Below are 12,052 nucleotides of genomic sequence, written 5' to 3'. Positions count from 1 at the left end.
GCCGTTCTGCCTCTTAAGGCACGCGATCGCGGCGCGCACGCACGCTCAGCCGCAATAGCGCCTAGCTGAGGATAACTTACAGAGGTCAGAGGATATACACTGACAGATTTGTTTGTTGTACTTACCTCACTTCCGAGTCTGGCATCGTTCGTGCCCGCCGACGTCGTGATCATTCTTTGCTTGTCCTTTGGCCTCTGATTTCGGAAGGTGTAAGCTCCATGCTACATAAAAGGTGTGATTAGTGATCCTATGCCTGTAGTACAGCGGGGATGAGCACAGTGAGGACCGTAACGGCGACTTGCGACTCCGAGCTCGGAGGAGGCCCGGCGTCGGGCGAGCGCTGGGCGAGCGTCCGCAGTGGGGGTACACGTGATCGTGGCGCAGGCGATCTCGTTCTCGAAAATGGAATTCGGCGCCTGTGGCTATCGCTCGATGACTAAATGATGTATCCCCCCCTCCTCCTCCTCCTCCTCCCTTCTGTAGTCGTCTGGTTATGCGAATTGTTTGACTCTGCCCCTTCACCACGTCCGAAAAGTACTTATATATGCACGTCGCGCTCCTCCTCAGTCGACGTTCTGTTTACTCACATTCCTTGTGCTCCTTGCTTTCTGGCGCCGACAGCTTTCAATCAAATCATCTACATAAGTATGTAAAACGAGACACTCTGGGATAGTGGCTGGCCAATCGCCGTCTCATTACTTTGTTTGTTTCCCCCTTGCATTGCACACATCTATGACTGGCGTTGTTCGACGACTATCCTATTCCACACTATCCAATCGTAGCGAAGTTCAACTAGTCCGAGTCAAGGCCATCTGGTATCATTCGGCTCGTTCTGTGAACCTCACACATACATAGCTACTCGTCCATCCACAGCGTGAAGCTTGCATCTGGCGCCTTTGCGCGTTGTTTGACGACTCCCGTCAGTCCCCTTCATCCACCCGGTAAATACTGCGGTCAGTCCTCAGTATTCCCATATGCATTACAGCCACTTACGTCTAAGCTGTCGTCGTCACCAGGGCAGGGAGCTCCCATTTGCACACCGTACCGTCATCCGATGCAGATGTGATATGCCTGTTGTCGTGGGAGAAGGCGAGGTAGTTCACGTTGTCGGTGTGCCCGGGCAACTGAACAACCTCCTGCTTCGTCGCCATGTCCCACACCGTGATGATGTGGTCCTCACCACCCGCGGCGAGCAGACGACCATCCGCAGAGAACGCGGGAGCCATAGCGACCTTGTCGCCGCCGTCGATTGTGTCGATCAGCTCGGCCGTGAAGGAATCGTACGTCTTGATCACCCGCTCACTGCCGACAGAGTGAAGCTCTTTGCCATCTGCAGAGAACGCCGCCGCCCACACCGAGCCGCCTTCGCCTTCGCTCAGCCTCGCGAACTCATCTCCAATCAGCGCACTCCAGATCCTAGCGGTGCCGTCGTCTGCGCCTGTGACGAGCCTTCTCCCGTCGTGAGAATACGCGATAGTGTAGATGACTCCCTCATGCCCTTTCAGATCGCAGACATGCGACGCGGTGTGGGTGCTCCATACGCGTGCGGAACCATCCGAGCTCGTAGACACGAATCGTTCGTTGTCGGGGGAGAACACGACGTACATGATAATCCCGCCATGTTCCTCCGTCGTCCCGCGCAGGTTTCCGGTCTCGGCCTCCCAGAGCTTCACGACCGAGTCGGCGCCGGAAGCAATCAGCTTTCCGTCCGCCGAGTATGCAACGCGCTCGACGGCACCCTGGTGGGCGTTGAGCGACCGGATCGACCCTCCGTCGATGAGGTCCCAGATGATGACGCGCCCGTCGCGTCCGCCTGAGACCAGCTTGCTCCCGTCTGGAGAGAAGACGAGGGAGGAGACGGTATCGCTATGCTCTTCGAATTGGAAGCGCACAGAGCGATTCATCGCAGTCCAGACGATGATGGTGTTATCTTCGAACCCGGCAGCGATCTCCCTACCCACAGGCGAGTATGCGAGCGCAGAGATCCCACCTCTGCGCTGTTCGCTGCTCAGTGGAGGGAGCGGCAGAACGTGATACTGATCTCCGAGCTTCCATTTGTCCTCGTCGCGGCTGCTCGGAGGAGTTGCAGAGTTGATATCAATTGCTCCTGCTCCTGAGTCAACCTGGCTGGTATCGCTGGCTCCGGGACCAGACACTGCGGAATCCCCTCGCCTGCCTCCGTGATCGTCACCTGCTTCCTTGTGTGGAGTGGGTTCAGTTGATGTGGTGTTCAAGGATCCCGCTGTTGGTGCGCTAGGCAACGCATCTCCAGCCTTCGCACTCTCCGCGATGTGCACCGCAGTGTCATCATCAATAAATTGTAAGAGTCCGACTAAGAAGACCATAGTGAGTACAGGTAGCGATGCGTGATTGAAACAACACTCACGCCCATCCTCAGTCACTTCAATGTCTGGCTGAACTTCCTCCAGAAAGCGCGGTATATCATCAGGGATGAGCTTAGGACGATCCTCGTCAGATCGACTCTGCAACCCTCGTGAGCTCAAGTTGTTCTGAACAGCAACAGTGACAGCCGACCTCGCACACGCGAATCAGGTCAAAATCACTTGCGATGGCGATCTTGGCTTCAGAGTGCTATGATCGACCGTTAGGTAGTTGAAACATCAATTCGAAGAGAGATGGTGAACTTGCCTGCAATATGTAGTCCAGGACGAACATCACAGGGTCGTATGGCTTCAGAATAAAGTATCCATACATGAGATGAATCATTGATACTAAGACGACGTATCCGCCCTTACCATCTCTCGAGGGGGGATCTCCTCTATCAACTCCATAGCATCCTCCGCATCACGGTCCATGGACGGGTCCTGAGGCTCAGCCGCAGCTTCAATCTTCGTAGGAAGTAACAAGCGTTTCTTGGCTTTAAAGTAATGCAGAAACATGCATTGATCCGCGGGATACTGGTCCTCCCTGAGCGACGCGGAGGAGAGCGAGCTGGCATCCGTCTCGCTGGTGTAGCGTTGGTCTGCAAGTTCTCCACGACTCTTGCTTTTTTTATTCTTCCCTCGCTTTCCCTGGGCTTGGGCATGATCAGGAGACGGATTCATTCCCAGAAGGCTGTTGAGGGTTGAGTGCCCACGGCCTACCGGCCCTACTCGATGCTCAGGCATATGTTCTCTCTCTGTCAGCAAGCCGAAGTGGACGCCTGCAGAAGCAGGCATGGCCGGCACATTGCCCTCGATGGTAAGCTTCATTGATCTGCTGTCGCCGAAGAAGCTGACGACCCCCCAGCGAGTGGTCTTAGTCCATCCTTGGACAAAAAATATGTCCTCAAGAGAAATGTCAAGTCCAGGCTCTCGGTTTCTCGCGTCTGAGCCCGTCGCCCACTGGTGCCAGACGTCTATATTGTTCTTCATGTGTGTCTTCATTCGGCGGTCTTGATGCACCTCTTCGCGTATTCCGGGTGTGTCCAGGATAACCATGGCGCCATATTGGCTAGTGCACTCGCATTCGAACCCGAATTTGGCCCCGTGACTATGTACACAGCATTAATAACGTTAAATATCAGTGATTCCACAAGAGATGCATGAGGAACTACTGACGTTCCAGCATCAGCTCCCATGCCGATGCGACGAACACTTCTACTATAGTGGGGACCTTTGCTCATCGCGTTAGACTTGGAGTGGACCAACGACTGATCGAGGATGAACCTCGCAGAGCCGGAGGGCGGGTTCGGAGTCCCTGTTCGTTGAGTCTCCCCATCCACCACTGTCACTGCGTTGAAGAGGCGGTAAAATGCTCCATGCCTGAGATAACCGACATCACCAATCAGAACCTCGCCCCGCGCCTCCGGCTCAGGTTCCCATAGAGGATAGCCCCACGCGCGATTGTAGAGCTCTTGAGCATACACTTCGTACGCGGCGGGTCCAGCATTCATGGTGGCCGTAGTTGAGGTTGAAGGCAATGAAGGCGGATAGGATGACCAAGATGATATACAGTTTGGCACGAGGCGGTGGTCTTCTGCGTGCCGCCTCAAATAAGGTTCTATCGATAGACGTGCGGTCCGCTCGTGAGACGGTTGGCTTCATGTTACTGAAGCGCGGGGCGGAAAGAACACGCGGTTCGGAGTTAAAGCCTGCATCCAACAGGGTCAATCTCGACACGTAACTTACGACGCTCGCCATACAACGACTTATTTGAAGTACTCGCCGGTCAACCGATATAAGCCAGCATGCTGCATATGCAGATTCCAATCGCGCAACACAGCCTTCGAAGATGGCAGTGGTAGCCTGAGCAGAGGAAATTGAAAACCGGCCGAACAGCCTCCGAGCTAAGACGCACAGACCACTCGAAAGCTCTACTTCCTTTGACTAGGGTGTCACAGCTTCGTGCCATCGTCATCAACATTTGTACCCTACAGTGACAGGCTCAGCGAATGATATCTGCCGTGACGATGAGAACAAGTCACCAAAGACGCTGTTGCTTCAAGTTTCCATTTCCGCCAACGACTATACATTGATCGTGGCCGTCTTTGAATGCTGAAAGTATTGTTGGTTCGCTGTGAATCCTATTCAGAGTATCACTGGCAGAGAGTCCCGCAGAATGCAGTTTTCTGCCAAGTTCGCGACGAAGCGTCGAAGAGACGCGTCTGCTACGTGATGACTTGGATGAGAAGGTTCAGTGACGTGTCACGTGCCCTCGCGAGTTAGCATTTTGTAGTGCGTTCATTCAAGGTGATCAACTAGTAACGGGCCGTTGGAAAGGAAAAGAAATGTCCCTCTGTTTTCCCTCAACCGCTTCAGCCTAACTAAATCAAATACTAAAAAGTAGCATCATCACTAGTATCGTCGTGGTACATGTGGCTTATCGATTGTATGTTCAATCTGTTCAATTGTTACGGCTCGCCGCATCTGGGAGAACTTTAGATCTATCGTTCGTGTACTATCATCACTCACAACCATAGTGATAATACATGGACCAATCTTGTATCAAGCCCAGCGAGACTTGTGAGAACAAGCGGAACGACGTTCGACGAGCGCGAGTGTCCCGGGCGCGGACGATGCCCGAAGGGCAATCGCGTGAGGTATGTACATCGAAAACCCCTGTATATATACCCTTCCCTTATCCATTTTCGGCCAGGTACTATCGCGGCCGAGCTTGCGAGCTCGTCCCTGACCTCGTGTTCCAACAAGACTCTGATGTCCCTGTGCAAATGAAAGATCTTACGCGTTTAGCTCTCGACACGATACGCAACGCGGTAAGTACTTACGATTAAGCCACTGCTGCCAAAGCCGGGAGTTCCCACTTGCGCACGCTACCATCGTCCGAGGCTGACGCAACGAACTTGTGGTCGTGAGAGAAGGAGAGGTAGTTCACGTTGTCGGTGTGTCCGCTCAACTGTACGACCTCCTGCCTCGCCACCATGTCCCACACAGTGACAACATGGTCCTCGCCCCCGGCGGCGAGCAGGCGGCCATCCGAGGAGAACGTCATGCCCATGGCGACCTTGTCACCACAGTCTATGCTGTGGATGAGGTCGGCGGTGAAAGAGTCGAACGTCTTGATGACCCGCTCGCTGCCGACGTAGTGAAGGACCCTCCCATCTGCAGAGAACGTCGCAGCCCACACCGAGCCTCCCTCTCCCTCGCTCAGCGTCATGAATTCGTCTCCGAGCAGCGCGCTCCAGACCCTGGCGGTACCGTCGTCCGAGCCCGTGACGAGCCTCCTCCCGTCGGGAGAGTACGACACCGTATAGATCACCCCTTCATGCCCCTGCAGGTCACAGATGTGTGACGCCGTATGCGTACTCCATACGTGCGCGGTGCCCTCCGCGCTCGTAGAGACGAACCGCTCGTTATCAGGGGAGAATACGACGGCCATGATGATCCCGCTGTGCTCGTCCGTCCTAGCGCGCAAGTTGCCGGTCTCGGCTTCCCAGAGTTTCACGACCGAGTCGCCAGCCGCTGACGCGAACAGCTTGCCGTCAGGCGAATATGCAACGCAGTCGACGGTGCCTTCGTGAGCGTGCATCGATTTGATCATCCCTCCTGCGATGAGATCCCAGATGATGACACGTCCGTCGCGTCCGCCCGAGACCAGTTTGTTGCCGTCTGGAGAGAAGGCAAGGGAGGAGACGGCTCCGCCGTGGTCCTGGAATTGGTGTCTTGGAGCGTGGTTCATCGCGCTCCAGATGATGATAGTGTTGTTCTCGAAGCCAGCGGCGATGTCCCGCCCTACTGGTGAGTACGCGAGGGCGGAGATGCCACCTCTGCGCTCGCTGCCTGTTGGCGCCGGGAGATGCAGGATGTTCGACCTGTCTCCGTACTTCTTCTCCTCCGCACGGTTATCTGGTGGGATGAATGGGTGGTCGTCGTTTATTCCGGGATCAGCCCCTCCACCTTCATCTTGCATGTCGACGTCCTCCTCTACAGGTGGAGCGGCTTCTTGTTGTACATCATGATGTGGTGCCGCCGCTTGTGCGTCATGCATAGGATCCGCCGCATTTGCGCTCTCGGCGATACGCCTTTCCGTGTCCTCATCGTTGAATAATAGTATGCCAACTGAGGAGACCGTAGTGAGTACAATCCACAATACACGCACGTGAATCCACCTACGTCCATCCTCGGTCACTTCGATGTCAGGTTGAACCTCCTCCAGAAAGCCTCGTATATCATCGGGAATCGGATGTTCACCATCGAATTTACTCTGTGGCCCCTCATGAGCTCTGCCCTGGCGAGACGGGGACAGCGACAGCATACTTTGCACACACGAATCAAGTCTAAGTCACTTGCGATTGCGACGTCTGCTTGAGAATGCTGTGAGCGACGGTGAGATGGAACGACACCTTGATATGGATGGCCACTCGCCTCCAAAATGAAGTCCAACACGAAGACGACAGGATCATATTGCTTTCATATATAGACATGTAAGACGTGTCGCAGGGACAATGTATGTGGACCTACTGGTACTCGAGGCGGAACCTCTTCGATCAATTCCATAGCATCCTCCGCATCACGGTCCACAGACGGGTCTTGTGGTTCGGCGGCAGCTTCGATCTTCGAGGGCAGCAGCAGGCGCTTCTTCAGCTTGAAGTAGTGTAGAAACATACACTGGTCCGAGGGATACTGCTCCTGAGCACCGGCGACCTGGTTCCCCCACTGTCCGGAGGACGGGCCAGCGTCCATCTCTCTGGAACGTCGTTGGTCCATGTCATCTGCACGACCCTTCCCTTTCTTCTTTTTGCTTCGCGGACTCTGAGCCTGGGTAAGATTTGGAGGCTCTTCCAGTTGATTTGGCCCTAGAGGTCTGTTCGGATTCAACCGGGGACGGTCGTCTGGTCCTATGCGAGGGAGACATGTCGCAGCTGTCTCTCTCTGCGTCTCAATCCGAAATGCGGCAGAGACAGGCAGGCCCAAATCGCCGTTGAAGGTAAGCTTCGCATGCCTGCTGTTACCGAAGAAGGCTACGACGGCCCAACGACTCGTTTTGACCCACCCTCGGACGAAGAGTATGTCTTCGATAGCGACGCTGAGGCCTACCTCATCTGAGTTCGCCCAGCGGTGCCAAGTATCTATATTCTCCTTCATATATTTGGCCATTCGGCGAGTCTGCTGCACAAGTTCACGCTTTCCGGGGGTATCGAGGATAGCCAACGCGCCTTGTTGGTCGGTACATTCGCATTGAAAGGCGACGTTGACGCCATGACTGTGAAAAGAGTTTGATCAGAGAGCGCCACACGTTAGTAAAGAGCCACTTACGATCCAGCTCCGCCTCCTACCTCGAGACGACGGACATTTTGACTGAACAAGGGACCTTCATTGATGACATTGTTTGCTGTGATGACTGGTATCAAGCCGAGTTGGAATTTCTTGAAATTCGGAGGGACGGCAATATGTATACTGTCCTCGGCCTCCCTCATCGCATTAAAGAGGCGGTAGAAGCCTCCTTGACCAAGATATCCGACATCGCCGATCAGTACCTCGCCTTGCCCGGGCGCATTCTTCGGCTCGGGCTCCCATAGAGGATATCCTAGCGCGAGTTTGAAGAGTTGTTGCGCGTACACTTCGGACGCAGCAGGCCCAGCGTTCATGGCGATCGGGGTTCAAGATTGAAGAGGAAAGTTTGACAGTCCGGCCGCACAGCTCAGGATGTTCTGGAGGCTGAAGATGATGATGGTGTATTAGCATGTGAGGATCCCACCGTTGTGGTTCTATGCGTACAGCCGCTGCAGCGCTTCATGCAAATTGGGTTCTATCGATAGAGAAGGGAACCCCGGCCCGTGGAACGGACCCCCCAGACACACGAACTGGCCAGACGAACCATTCATTGGAGGCTCTGCATGGCATTGCACAAGTCTCGTCACTAGACCTACCCTTCCTCCATTGAATTGCGTTGTTGGTAGGTATTTCGAGTCCGACTTGTCCTTGTCCCGTAGCTGAGATGTACATACTATATGCGATCCGAGGGACACGATTTGACGATGATTTGACGCCCGAAATGTAAGCTCCGAACTGGAGGAAGCACAGCCTTCACAAAAGCGGGTGGGGATCCGGAGCTGCCAGGGAGGCTACGCCTGCCTGTAGCGGTAGAGGCGGAGTAGTAGAGCACTGTCCGAGTCCACATTAGTACCTCTTGAGCTGAGTCGTGGCATCGCCGGTGGACACAGAACAGGTGGCAGACCCTCTGATCAGGCATTATGAGAGAGAGACTTGTAGTACTAAGTCACCAGGGTATGATACACGCCCATTTGTGGGAGAGGCCTGGGTCGCCTGAGACCGGGCATGCTGCGGGGCCAGCGTTCGGACACCGGCGTGGCGCCCACGGGACCTGAGGAGGCGCGGAATACGCCTATCCCGGGAGAGGCTCCTCAGTCACCTCTGAGGCGGACCTGAACTGCTCAGGTCGCCGGGGGGTCAAACAGGATATCTCAGCTGCCTCTGTCCTTGGGTCATGACGGTGTCTAATTCAGGCAGTGAACACATCTGTATGGCCTTCAACTGACCCCTCAGAACTACCAGTCGCATCATTGATTTTGTTGGAACGAATCGCGAGCTCGTGGTTGAATGATGCAAAAAGATGATATTTATTGTATCATTACGATACTGTAGTGAATACGGTATACTGGTCTACGAACTATGGTCACTCTCGACCGAGCGGTCAGCGCGTCAGTGACGACCGACAACGATGCAGGCGATGGTCAAAGAGAAAACCGGCGGCAATCCGAAAGGGCAATCAATGCTCGCTCAACTGGACGCTCGCTTCGGGCCAATTCGCGAAGCCGAAATGGACAGTATGTTGTGCTCGGACGCTGAGCGCTGAACAGGCGGACACCTGTAAATGGTGGGTCAGTGCCTCACGGCAGTCTTGGCGCGAGAGGACGATCTCGGACACTTACTGTCCTGTGACTTGATGTTGCTCGTTCTTGTCTTCCTGTCTTTTATCTGGAAGGACTATGCACGAATGCAAGCTCACCTCAGTCATGCGAAACCACGAAAACGACCAGTATCATAAGCATAGCCCATGAGCCACATGCATGTGATGGCGAGCAAGCATGAGCAAGTATCAACACGTCAAACAAGGATGACCCACGATCTGATGTACACTTCAAGTTGCAAGACAACGGAGGGCCTCCGAGCTTTACTCTCGGAGTCCCCACGCTGCTTGGGACCTTCAGGAACACATAAGGACTCGCCTTCGCGACAATGCTGGTGATTCCCGGACACATGCTGAGGTGCCTGTAGCATGTATCGACAGCTGTGTCGTCGACTGCTGCAGACAGAGACAGACATCATCGTAGTTGCATGGGGGAAGATAAGAGGAGGGAGAAAGGCCACGACGACTCACGAGAGACTCGCAAGCGTCGGCGTGATTTCTCACGGTGTGCCAGCAGCACTTCTTCAAGTCACGCTGTTGAATCGAGGAGGTCGTCGTGAGCTGGCCGCATAAGGTCTGCTGGTGCTACGCTAGAGGCTGGCGAGGCCTTGTCTCTCAGGTCGTGGTCAGGTCAGAGCTCCGACCCGATCACACGGTGTGGCTGTCATGAGCGCCGTCCGGCGATTCAGGTCCGTCAGTCCCGCCCCGGTCAGGTATCTCGCATGTCCCAGCGAAATGGGCGTGTACAACTGATGCGGATAAGTTCGAGCAAGCGACCGTGACGAGTCTTAAGTCACGGTGAGGGTAACCTGTCAGTGACACTGACAGCTCATCAATGCATCATCCCGGGATGATTCATATGTGGATATAATGTTGCGCAAACGTTATATGTACTTTGCGTGTCTTGTAACTTACCGATATCGCGATGCCTTCCTCTCAAAAATACAAGATGAACGGATAGATTTGATCCCTAAGGCCAAACGCGGCATACACGTGTTTGTTCGTTCTAGTCGTAAGTACAGTGACACCGGGAGGCTGCCATGTTGGACGAGGCAAAAAGAGCAGAGACCGGACAAAGAGGAGCAGTATACACTAGGTTCACGCCAAGTAACCTGAGGAAATTACCTTTCGAATCACTGGGCGCCAGCCGAGTCCTCCTCCTCGTCCTTATCCTTGACCGAGTCCTCCTCGTCCTCTTCTTCATCGTCGCCCACCTCGCGTTTCTCGCCCTCCTCGTTTTCCTCATCCCCCTCATCTGTATGCTCCTCCGCCTCATCTCCGTCATCTGAGGGAGGAGGGGATGGGAGATCACTGAGCTGCCAGAGTCGCACACGACCGTCGTCCGCTGCTGAAACTATGCGCTCGTTGTCCGGAGAGAAACAAATGCGAGTGATGATGTCCAGATGGCCTCGAAGCTTCGCGATACGCTTTTTCGTTTCCGTGTTCCAGATCGACAACGAGTAGTCTTCGCCGCCTGCAGCGACAAACCGACCATCCGCTGACAACGTCGGCGCGCTCGCGAATGCGGAGCCGCCGTCGATGGTGTCGAGCAGCTCGGCACTGAATGAGTTCGCAACCTTCACGGTTCCTTCGCTGGACACGGACAGGACGCGCTGTCCGTCTGCCGAAAACACCGCCATCCATACCGACCCGGAGTTCTCGCTAATTCTCATGAACTCGTCTCCAGATTCGGCGCCCCACACTCTGGCGGTGCCGTCGTCAGAGCTGGTGACCAGCCTGCGGCCATCGGGAGAGAAGGCAACTTCGTAGATGACTCCGTCATGCCCCTGATAGGCCTGAAGAGCGGAGGCGTCTGTTGCATCCCACAGGCGTGCAACGCCATCCGCGGCACCGGAGAGGAGGCGCGATCCGTCTGGTGAGAAGACAACTCCAAGGACAAGGGCATCATGATCAGTCGTTGATGCGCGCTCCGTATAGCTGTCGGTGTCCCAGAGCTTGACGGTCGCGTCGACGGCAGCGGACGCGAGCGTGCGCCCATCGGGAGAGAACACGACGCAGTTAACGAAGCCGTCATGGCCGGTCAACGTCGCAAGCCTTTCGCCGGTATTGAGATCCCATACGATGACAACGGCATCGCGGTATCCGACTGCAAGTATTGATGCGTCAGGCGAGAAGGCAAGAGCGCATACGTAGTCGGTGTGCTCGATATCGCGTAGTGAGAGCAGCAAACGGCGCGTGTTTGCGTCCCAGACGAGAACGGAGGAGTCTTCAAAACCGGCTGCGATGCGGTGCTCCCGACGCGAATACTCCAAGGCGGTTATCCCACCTCTTCGCCCGTCCGCAGAGTTTGCAGGAAATGGCAAGACAGCAGGATCGGCATCGAGGGCCTTCATCTCCGCAGTAATGGTGTCCTCTTCGGGTGCCAAATTGAGGCCGTCAAGAGACTGCTCTAGTGGTGGGTCGACAGACTCATCCTGGTCTGTGGGGAGCTCTGCGCCTCCCGCCTCGGGCACATCCTCCTCTGTGGCCCGGCCCTTTCCTTTGTCTACTTTAGACAATTCTGTGAACACAGAGATGAGCTGAATACGGCGGACGGCCATGAAGCAGACTAACGTTCGGTCTCGTCCACATCTTCATCGATCTCGTCTTCCACCAACGTTTTCGGGACGTCCTCAGACATGATCGCTATCGTACTGGCTCGGTCAGCAACTGAGCTATGCGAAGGACGGAAGGCTGACCTAAATCGTACACTGCGACCAGC

Source organism: Fomitopsis serialis, assembly GCF_022376445.1.
Source record: "Fomitopsis serialis strain Sig1Antser10 chromosome Unknown B0H18scaffold_371, whole genome shotgun sequence".
NCBI classification, from domain to species: Eukaryota; Fungi; Basidiomycota; class Agaricomycetes; order Polyporales; family Fomitopsidaceae; genus Fomitopsis; species Fomitopsis serialis.
Note: the sequence above shows the minus strand (reverse complement) of the source record.